Source organism: Mustela erminea, chromosome 6 (genome assembly GCF_009829155.1).
Source record: "Mustela erminea isolate mMusErm1 chromosome 6, mMusErm1.Pri, whole genome shotgun sequence".
Lineage (NCBI taxonomy): Eukaryota > Metazoa > Chordata > Mammalia > Carnivora > Mustelidae > Mustela > Mustela erminea.
This window is the reverse complement of record NC_045619.1, coordinates 50806023-50817402: the sequence shown is the minus strand read 5'-3', so window position 1 is coordinate 50817402 and position 11380 is coordinate 50806023. Positions and strand designations below refer to the sequence as shown.

The 11380-nt window shown below is 42.9% G+C and overlaps 1 pseudogene; it reads right to left on the bottom strand.

Moving 5' to 3' along the window:
* Window positions 1–5024: 5024 nt before the first annotated feature.
* Window positions 5025–7265, bottom strand: LOC116593474 (annotated as a pseudogene).
* Between the last annotated feature and the right edge of the window lie 4115 nt (window positions 7266–11380).

Below are 11380 nucleotides of genomic sequence, written 5' to 3'. Positions count from 1 at the left end.
GTCTCATAATTTTGCTTTCATATGGTTTTCTTTAAAGTCAACAACTCTCATGTCAACAAGTTCCTTCTAAGATTTATGAAAAAGATTCCACTTTTAGAGAATGAGCATTCCCTACTCTCTCCCGCCTTCTGAGAAACAATGGTGCCGTTAGCTCTTCCTCGAAGTCTGCTGGAGCAAAACGAACTGAAAAGGTTATTTAATGCTCAAATATATGCTATTGGATGAGGAATGCAAGGCTGTTTCTTTTACAGTGTCATTCACATTTATTCAATTTGACTATGTAGATGCAAATTTTGACCTCCAAGTTCTATCTTTTTCCTGTAGATATTTTGCTTTTTGTTTTGTTTTGTTTTGTTTTCCTGCGGGTATTTTTGTCTTATTTCCTAGGCTCAAGGTTCTCAAAGTGTCTCAATTGCTTTAGTGGCCTAATTGTGCAGTGGCATATTTAAAAGTCATTATTTTCATCATCTATTAAATGCAGCCCAGAACAGTTTAAAAAGTTGGGTGAGGCATTTTTGCAAAAGCATTTATGGTGTGGGCTGCCAAGGAATGTGCAGCTGCAGGGGCTTCTTTGTCTAATCTCAGACTTTTACTTGAAAACGTATTAAGGGTGGATACCTGTGAAGAGGAACCAATTTGATCTCTCATGAACTGCAAGCATTACAGAGAGAGACACAGGCTTTGTTTGAACATGCTGAATCTATTGATCCTGGGGAAATGTTAGCACTTACAAAGTAGCCTTTTTATACTGAAATGAGTTGCCTTAGTTTGGACTGCACCTGCTATCTTGCTAGTTTTTAACATCTTTGAATAGTGTATCCTCAACAGTGGTGTATTGTAAATATTTAAGGAACTCATGAGGAAGGGGAAGGCACCTGATTTTGTTACCTTTGCCAGTTTCCTTGGTGTAAATACTCCCACCATATCTAATTTCTGGCAACCGCAGTGACATCCCCAAATGTGCCGTGTCACACCCCCCTGTGTTATTTTTACCATATTTACAATAAGCAAATAATCTCAAAAGCAGAAATAACAAGATGGAGGGAAATAATTAGAAAATGGCAACTTTTGAGTCTTTGTTACCTTTTAAAAATATCAAATTTATTTAATTGTTGGTTTATAGCATTTGAATTTTAATCATGGCCATGGTTCACAAGCAGCTCTAACACACCACAGAGACAAAGTCAAGAGGATTGACTATGTAACTAGATGATAACACTGGGGTCATTCTGCTTCAGTTTTGATGGAAATACCAAAGTCCAAGAATAAGCTGATCAGTTCCAAGTGCACTATATTAAAATATGAGTTACTAGGCCACCCATGTGGGACATGCCAAGAGTGGGGGGGATGAACCCAAGTTGGCCAGCATCACCTCCTTCTAGTTAGGCTGGAAGAGATGGGGAGAGAATTTCTTTGATAAAAGATTGTTGGATGTACTTCAGCACACACAACAACAGGGCTTCAAGGGGATGTCTCAGGGGACTCACAGGCACAACCTTCCCCTCCCCCACCCCCTACCCTCTGGCCAGAGTTTGGGAACATAAGGACTGGGATCTGACCCCCACAAAGAAGGAAGCGTAAAGGCTTGGCCACACCACTGTGTCTGATCACAGAGTTAGGAGGACTGGGATAGAACAAACTTCACTTCCAGTGATGGTAGGGAAAGGTTGTGTTTTTGGAGCTCAGATGTGGACCCTGTAAAAAGGAGTCAGCCTGGGGTTGCCTTAGAGGAGATCTTACTCAAAAAGCAGGTGGTGACCTGGAGAGGTGATGTGACCCAAACAGCGGCCCTCCAAGGAGGCAATGGTAATCAGACAATGGCCTATGTCAAGGTGGTAGCAGTCAGAGGTCCCTGGTGAAGGATAACTGAGGAGCCAGCAACAGCCTTGACTGAGAAAAAGAATCCACTTGGAGCATCTGCCTTCCTAGGCCATCAATGTTTTGTCGAAGCTCTTCCTGTCATCTTCTCTATCCCTTGATCCAACTTCACAGGGGTCAGGACCAGCAACTAGAGGGAAGAAGGCAAGTGAGGAAAAGGGGGTAAAAACAGCAGTGCCCATGCTCAACTAAAGTCTACACAGAAAACTTTAAATTGGATTAAAATGATTTTTATAGCATGCTGGGCTAATAGTCATAAGGTTAGAGACTGGGTCATTTTAAATGCCAAAATGGAGGACTGTTCACTTATTATCCAAGACCAGTAGAAAAGCTATACAGTATTTCTTCTTGGGAAGGGATGAGGAGGGAAGGGTTCCAGAAATCAAATTTGAAGAGTAGTGGAAAAACAAAGCTAGAAGTTTGGTTTCTTCTGATAACCCATTGATGTGTCATCAGTCAGTCCACTAATTACAAAGGTATTTTTGGAAGATTTTCTGAATACATACACATCTCCAATGTTTGAACCAGTTGCTACTTAGAAGAATGAAGTCACATTTGTTGGCATTGGGATTCTCTGAGGACAAACAATAATTAAAAAATCTTAGAGTAACTTTGGGAATTAAATATTAAAGTACTCCACAAAGAGTTGAGGGCTAAACTTATCATTCTCACTAATTGGTAAATCTAACTCCCAAAAAGAGGAAAAGGCAAGCTGATTTATAAAAGTTAGAGTGGATATGATTTTTACCATAGTCTCTCTAAGCGCTAACACAGTAAGAAGTCAAAAAGAGAACGTTAAAATACCTAATTATCTTCAGTTACAGAATACTAGACAACCGATTCCTTTTGGATTGCCTAAGTCATTTTTTTGTTCAGAACTGTACAGAATTCACAGCCATAGAATTCTTGCTAAAAGGAATTTCAACTTTTACTTACTCGATTTCATGAATGTAAATGTAATTATAGTGTGGAGGAGTTATTTTGGGGGATGGGTTGGGAACAAGTGTAAAAGCTCCCAGATTCTGTGAAACAGCCTCGTGTCTGTTCCACTCACTAGCAGAAATTATATTTGCAAGAATGGCTAATCCCAGAAAATTCTGTCAGGTTACTGGACACAGAGGCCACACACTCTCTTCCCAGGAGAGTTGTGTTGCCAAGGTAAAGCCCTCACTCAGACCATGTTGTCTAAAGAAGGACACGGGTTGGTAGAAACAATCGTCCAGTAACAGAAGCAAGAAGGGGAAGGTGAAAAAGTGATATAACAACACTGTGATGTCCCTTTCAATTAGCAAATATTGCTCTCTTTGATAGATATTTAAACTGAAATGCCCACAGGGACTAGAAACATTGAGGAAGAAAAAGAAGAAAAAGAAAAGCAGGCAGTTGTGAAAATAGACTACAGCACAAATGTTCTTGTAAATAGCTACTAATGGCCTGCTTCAGTGGAGGGGGGAACAAATAAGGGATGGGGAGGAGTGTGGCAAATGGGAGAGTAGCCCAAGTTGGCGCCTGATGACTGTGTCACATGAGAAAGTAGATCCAGCAGCCAAACATCCAACCTTTGTAATGTTCTGATATTTTAAATGTTACCAACTAATTTTATTATTATTACTTTTATTTTTATTATTATTATGATTATTTTAGAGAGAGGGAAAGCGGGGGGGTGGGGAGAGGGAGAGAATGTTAAGTAGACTCCTTGCCCAGTGCAAAGCCCGATACAAGGCCCAATCTAGATCTCACATCCCTGAGATCCTGCCCTGGGTGGAAATCAAGAGGCAGACACTTAACCAACTGATCCACCCGGGTACCCCTTTACCACCTAATTCTAAAAATGGCAAACATTGAAAAAAAAAAGTTGAAAACACTGTGTTGACCACATAAAACGTGGGTGCTCTATGATCCATAGTATGTAGTATGATGTAGATGATAGTAATAATGAGGATAGGAATAATTCAGTCTTGTTCAGATTCTTTTAGAGGTCTTTTCTAGTGCTAGAACTAAATGATTCACATGCATTAACTGTTTTCATTCAAACATATATAACACCACATTAACAACAAAAAGGGTCAAATGTAAATTTCATGACATTCTGTTTTTGTGTTTTAAGAGCAAGAATAGTTGACATGAAATAATTCTAAATAACTGTTCTCTGTTCCTATTACATCTTTAACCATTTGGGAAGGCACCCAGAATGGAGACTAGGTCACATGGGGCAGGACCTTGTCTACCCTGATCAGGTGAATATGGAGAACTCATGAACATTTACGGGAATACATGGGAGATCAGAACTATTTACCAACTGCCAGACCCCTGTGCTTTTCATCACCTACTGCCAAACAATGTATTAGTTGTGGGAAGTATGCAGGGATATGAAAAGGATACAGTTTGTAATTTCTGGGAATCCCTCAATGTGCTATTGGCATCTTGTCTGAAGCAAAACTCCAAGGAACGAAGGTCCCCCTTTAGAAAAGACCCATGAAGCCTGCTCCACTGAAATGTCAAAAAAATCTTCCCATTAGATCATGCTCTCCCTAAATTTTACCTACTTAAAACTCTCTTTCTAAACAACAACAAAAAGTAAAGTCTCTCTGCAAAGGAAAACATAGCAATTGCTGAACACTATAATCTGGTCTCATTTTTCTGGATTCTCTGCCATAGTCCTTAAAACATCACAAGAAGTTACTGGAGGCAAGAAGGTTGATGAGATAAGAAAGAGAAAGGGAAGGACAGAAGGCTAATGCATGCATTTTATTATTTTCTGGGAGGTCAGTCTTAGATTTCCTATTTTATTAACTGAAGTCATTAAGGGCCAAGCCACTATACCATCTCTACACATGTACACATACATACACACACACACACACACACACACATACACACACACGCTTCACAAAGATTGTGTTTTGTTTGTGGACAGATTGTGTTTACTGTGGGAGTGGCATTCCATTTCCAGTCATACCAACAATGGGGAAACACTGGAGCCTCTGGAATGCATGATGCTGGAAAAATCAGTCCTGGGAGTGTGAGGACAAATCACTCCTCCTTGTTTTGCCATCCTCAGCCGTGCCCAAAGACCATGTGCCTGGGGCTCAGGCAGGGTTACCCGTTGGATAGAGACAACACGACGGAGCAAAGCTAGCCCATGGCTACCCCAAGGCTAACAAGGCTGTCAGTCTCACCAGCACGGATAGGATCTTGTTCCCGTGCCCGTGTGGTCGCTCCTCAGTGTCCGGGCCCACCGAGGGTTGGCCTGGAAGTGGCACTTCAGCTCCATCTCAAGGGAAGTGGAGGCTGAGGTTGTGTGTGCAGTAGGCCCAGAGGTTGTGCAACCCTCAAAGGTGGGCCTGCAGCTTCCCACCGGGCAGCTTTGCCTGGAGCAGCGGAGCCAAAGACACAGGTGTCCCGGGGAGCTGGGACAGCTCCAAAACATAATTTCTGAGAGCCTATGTGCCGAGACAGCAGGGTCTGGCATTCCCGAGGCTCTCGGTACAGCTGCTTCTCCAGTCCGACCTCGTTCTCAAGCCAGTGCTCCCAAAATAGCATCTCCTCAGCGAACTGGCGCTGCCGGCGGCCAGGAAGGAAGAAGTTGAGCGGAGACGGTGGAGCTTCAGCATACCACTTCCGGGTCACATCCTCCTGGTTCTTGGTGTCTTCCCGAGAAATATGTAGCAGCCCCACGAGCAGCTTCTTCCCGAGCAGAGACATGAAGGCCAAGTTGTCTGCCCCATGTCGGGCTGACAGATGGTCGTCAGCATTGTACTTCTCTTTTCAAAGGTGGGTGATGATCTTGTGTGGTACCGAATGATCTCTTCATGGTTGGTCCGAAGGACAGGCAGAGATCCTGAAGGGCTCTGTCAGGGGTTGGTGATCTTGTGCACGTTGAGTGGGCCACCAGTAAATCTGGCATGGGTCGGATGGCTAGGCTGTCCAGGTCCAGTGACGGTAGCTCCCCACCACCCTGACCAGCAGCACAGTTCCATGGACGCCGCCGTCCCTCCCAGACAAAAACAGTTTCTTTAAAAAGCATTTTTTCTTTCCCCTTAGCAAACAGTATAAGCACTCTTTAGTTGAATGTGTGTTTTTTTTTAAAGGTTTTATTTATTTATTTGACAGAGAGAAATCACAAGTAGATGGAGAGGCAGGCAGAGAGAGAGAGAGAGACGGAAGCAGGCTCCCTGCTGAGCAGAGAGCCGCATGGGGGACTCGATCCCAGGACCCTGAGATCATGACCTGAGCCGAAGGCAGCGGCTTAACCCACTGAGCCACCCAGGCACCCCAGTTGAATGTGTTTTTAAGAGTACCTGAGATAGCATATAGGCAAAACCCCTTTTTAAAAGGTTTTGTGGATTTTTCAAATAGTTTCATCATAATAGAATTGGATTGTAATGGCTATAATGAAATCATCACTAGAAATTATTTTTTTAGTTTGGAGGCCTTCATGATGACATAAACTTGATGTTCAGTTCCTAAAGTGACCTAGCTAGGAAGCGTATTGATCTCAATAGGAAATGTAGAGACCGTCCGAACATTCTTTCCCTCCCTGTCATTTCTCTGGGATGCAGTATTGTCTTTGACTTACTATTTTGGCTGAGGGGAAGGGACAGTTTCAGAGATTTCTACTTGGCTATTCCTGGCCTCTTGGATAACTCTGACCTCCTCAGGCTCAGAACCAATGGAGGGGGTCAACGAGCTACAAAGTATATCTATTTCAGTCACACATTTGGGAGCCAGGGAAATGACCACTGGGTTTGTCCACAGTCCCAGTGGACTCACTAGGAGCCAGACCCAGGCCGGAATTCCATTTATTATTTAGCTCCCATGTGATCCCATGAGTTTAGGGAGCCAAGGAAATGCTTTGAGTGTCTGGGTGGCATTATCCCTTTCCCCTAGTAAATGGCCATAAGTTTCTTTAGGGAAGGACGGTCGAATCATTACTGTGTTCACTTGCTGTGGTATTTCAGGGTCCTTCTTCCTGGGAACCTAGCCTCTTCTTTAGGTTGCAGGTCCAAAAATTGGCTCAGGTTCAGAAATATTGGGATGAGTGACGTCAGCCTCCTGGTTATCTATCCTTAATCTCTTTTGATTTAATGGATTAAGTAATATCCTCCCTCAATGCCCAGCTATTTTGCCCTTAGGGACACTGGTCTATTAACAATGTCCGTATTACTCTGAGCATAGACCCCCTCTGTCTGCCTTTATGACTTTGCCTCTCTTTACCATAATTATGTCTCTCTTGGGCAGGGGATCTTATCACTTCCATTGCTACCAAGGATGACCTCTCCTACCACCAGCCATGGCTTACAGAGGACAGTTACCACTGACCTTAAAGATACTGGTGCCCCCCTACCAGCATATCCCTGTTGCTTGGCAAATGGTGCTCCTCCCATGTTTCAGCAGAACGACCTCTGGTGGTTTCCTGGCCCTGTGTAGGTTATCTGCTGCCACATGCCCATTTCACTCAGCTTTTAAAACCTCTCACTGTCTATCATGACAACTCTGGCACGGTTACCTCATTGAGTGTGCTCAATTCTTAAGAGGCATCTTAGTTGTGTGTTTGTGCTATCTGCCAGGGTCCTTGCCCGAGTAGTTAAATCCTATTTCTGGATAGACCAACCATTTCACCGCCTTGCATTCCACTAGCCTTCATCAGGCATTCACCTAATCCAGACCAGTGCATCTTCATAAGCTCCTGCCTGTTCAACAGCTCTTTGAGGGTGCAGACCCCTTCTCCCCTTATCAGGCCCAGTATGTCTTTGTTTGGGTTATACCGTGACTGAATCTAAGCTATTGACATCATAGCAAGTAAGAGAAAATGCTAGCCCTTAACATGAAGAGAGGGCCCCAGATGTAGGCTCAACAGGTTCAGGGGAATCTGGGAATTCATGATTCTCCTGTACATAAATCCAGATGTCCTGTCCATGTGCCAGGGTCAGTCTCCCCCTGCCACCACAAACCCCTCCTTCCAGAGCCCTGAAATTGGCATAACAGATCTGTCTTGTTTGGGAGCTTAACCTTTTGAGCTCTGCTACTTTATGATTAACTCCTGGTTTGTCCTTCAGCTTTCTCTGCCCTCCCTCTGGGAGACGAAAGGCTCTTTACGCTACCAAGGAGCCTGTCTCTGGCTTTCACTCTGAGGTTTTAAATGTCAGTCACTCTTAGCTCTTTGTCATAATTGTTTTATCCAGAGCGTCAGTTGAGCGTGGGTATAGCCGACCAATCCCATCATCCTCATCGTTACTCTTTCCCATTTCCTAAAGTCCTATTACACCACACCCATCAGTGATTTCCATTCCACTGGGCACTGTTTTACCATCCCAGTTCACCACTGGCAAACGTGGTGAACACAATTGCACTACGCCCTTGTACCAGAGGTTACCAGGTACTATGTGGTACGGTGTTCTTTTACCAGAGGGCACTGTCTACCCCAGGGAAGGAATTCAGATGGTCAGCCAAGAACTGTTCAACTCCATGGCAGCATCCACTTCCTCAGCTATTCGTCGTACTGACTGGCACTGGTTGGGTTCTCCAGGAGGCAGACCCTGAGATGAAGTTGAAGTTCAAGAGTTTAATTATGGAGTCTCTTGGGATCACTTCCTGCAGAAGAGGAGAGATGATGGCAGGATTGGGCCGAATGAGAAGTCAACCTGGAATGCAGGTTGCAATGACAGTGTGCGGACCTCCAAAGCTGGGGTGGCTCTCCCTGCTGTCCAGAATTGGGCTTTATATCCCAACACTGACCAGTCACTGGATGCCGGCGTTCAAGGAAAGGGTCATGGCCCTTGGTGAGGCAGCTCTCTTCAGCAGATGCAATCCCGAGAGAGGGGCTGACCGCTGAGGGCTCTCTGCTGGCAACACTCCCAGCAGCTGGGAGAGGAAGTCTTTCATCCCTGGAAGGGGTTCTGGGTGGCGCATCGCAGTGTCTACCACACCCCGTATTCCAGGCTATGTGAAGCAGATATTCTTGGCTCTGGGAATCTCTCTTTGCAAAGGTGAATGTTAATATTAAACATTTTCACATGTGAGCTACATAATACTCTAGTTCTGAATTTTACTTCCCAGGTAATTGCCATTAGCTTTTCAGCTTCCTCCCCCAGAACCCTGTATCATGCGTGGTGTTGTCGACTCACAATAGCATTCTCTAAACCCACAAGTCAGGAATAGGACAGTGTCTTGGGGGACACTGGGCCCTGAGGCCCTGTATTGCCTTTCTCCCTTTTCCATCTGTCTGACCCTTTGAGGCCTGACTGATGTCACTACTGCTGTGACATTTTCCTCTAGTCCTCTGGGTCAGGACTGTCTGCAGTCTTCTTTCCTGTAAGTATCTGGTAGCATAATAATGCTAAGAGCTAAACTTGGGAGACAGACTCCCCTCAATGTAAATCCCCACTCTCACATTTTGCAGCTATATAACCTTGAGTATGTGATGCACCCTCTCCCTGTCTCAGTTTCCTCATCTGTAAAAGAGGGATCCACCTCACAGGGTTATTGTGGAGATGAAATGAATTAATGTGTACCAAGCACTTAGAATTGTGCAAGCACAATTTATGCTCTATGTCTTGGCTATTATTTCCCTGTATTCTATATTGTATCTCATTTATTGGCTCATAAGGGACAAGGACCATTAAATAGCCAAGTGTTGGTTAGCACAGTGCCTGGCACAAAAGACAGAAATAAGTACTCATTGACTAAAGTTGACTATCCAAGGCCTAGAAATCTGTTACCTAGGACAAGGATAATAATAAATTGCCCTCACTAAAAGCTGACAACTATATATTTCTTATAGAAGTATTTGTGTGTATGATGGCAGTGTTAAGCTCCAATGTTTTCTAAAGTGTCTCTGTGGAACACCAGTTCTGCGAAATAATCCACAAAAATGAGTTCAGTGGTCAACTAAGCTGGAGAAATAGTACAGACACTATTGGATTCACTTTAGAGTATTTAAGGCTCTGAGAAGTTCTACGGTGATATGACTATATGTTTTAATGGAGTCACAAATCCTTTGATAGTTCTCTCTTCAAGTATCAGAGTTTACCCTCCTCCAGTTCATACAGGCCGAACTTAGTGGCTGATTCTAATGACTAGAGGATGGCAAGTGTACCAGTGTGTGCTTTCCTAGTCTGAAGACTCGATCATAAAAGGAAATGCAGTCTCTACCCATAGGCAGTTGCTATGTGTCAAGGAAGGCCAAGTGGCAAAGAACTAAGGCCTCCCTCCAACAGCCTTCTTGGGAGTGGATCCTCCAGCCCCAGTCAGGCCTTCAGATGATTGTAGCCCTACATGGCACCTTGACTGCAGCCTGTGAGAGACTTTGAGCCAGAACCACCCAGCAAAGCTTCTGAATTTTGGAAAAATGTATTATATAGCAACAGATAACTAATGCAGAATGAAACATGTTTAACTTTATATAATCTGATGTCTGACCCAGGATAGTCATCCACATAATACTCATCTAACATGGTAGCCCAAACTCTTGTTAGAATGTTAAAAAAAAAAAAAAAAATCACTGTACAATTACACATTATCAAGTTTCTCTAAAGCTCTGTTTTAAATATTTTAGAAACATTTTTTCCTTTTAAATTGTTCTATAATTGATTCCTTTTTTTTAATGTTTTTCATTTTAGTTCCAGTATAGTTAACATAGAGTTTTATATTAGCCTTAGGCATACAAGACAGTGATTTAACACTTGCATACATTATTCAGAGTTCATCCCCTATTTCCCCCATCCACCCTCCACCTCCGCGCTAGCATCCATCAGTTTGTTCTCTCTAGTTAGTTAAGAGTCTGTTCCTTTGTTTGCCGCTCACTCTTTTTTTCCCCTTTGCTCATTTGCTTTTTCTTCAATTACACATATGATCTGCAATTAATTCTTAGAAGCAAACAAACCAACCCACTATCATATTATTATCTCTGGATTTTCTGAAGACTGGATTTAACATCCTTGCTTTGCTAAATGCCATTGTTAAGAAGAGCCTACTTCACTTTCACTAGCCATAGATTCATGTGTGGCTTTAAAAATACTTCGCAGTTTCATTATTGATGGGCACTTTAATGGGCCTTATTACCTAGATTCAAATCATGTATTCAATATTGCATCAAAAATAAAATAATTCAAGAAATTCTTGGAAGTGATTTTTTTCTCAAAAAAAAAATTCCAGTTTAATATTATTACTGTATCAGTTTTTAGATGCCCACTTAATAAAGTAGTAAGTAAATGATAAAAGCATTGATGCAGGCTTTATTTTAAAGGCATATTCAGATCTATGCCTCATAGTATTCAAAGCACACTGAGATTGATTAGTATTGTCCTTGGGTGGTTCATCAGAGGTTTAGGTTATCCATAATAAACTTGCTTTTAAGTTCAATGCAGTTAGTATGGAATCTGCTTAATTATAGCTTTTTAGACATTTCAATTTCCTCTACTTAGTTCGCATGAAGACAAGCCCTTTGAAGATCAAATATTTAGCCACCTCCCTACTTTAAGGATGTTTTGAGAGAGCAAAG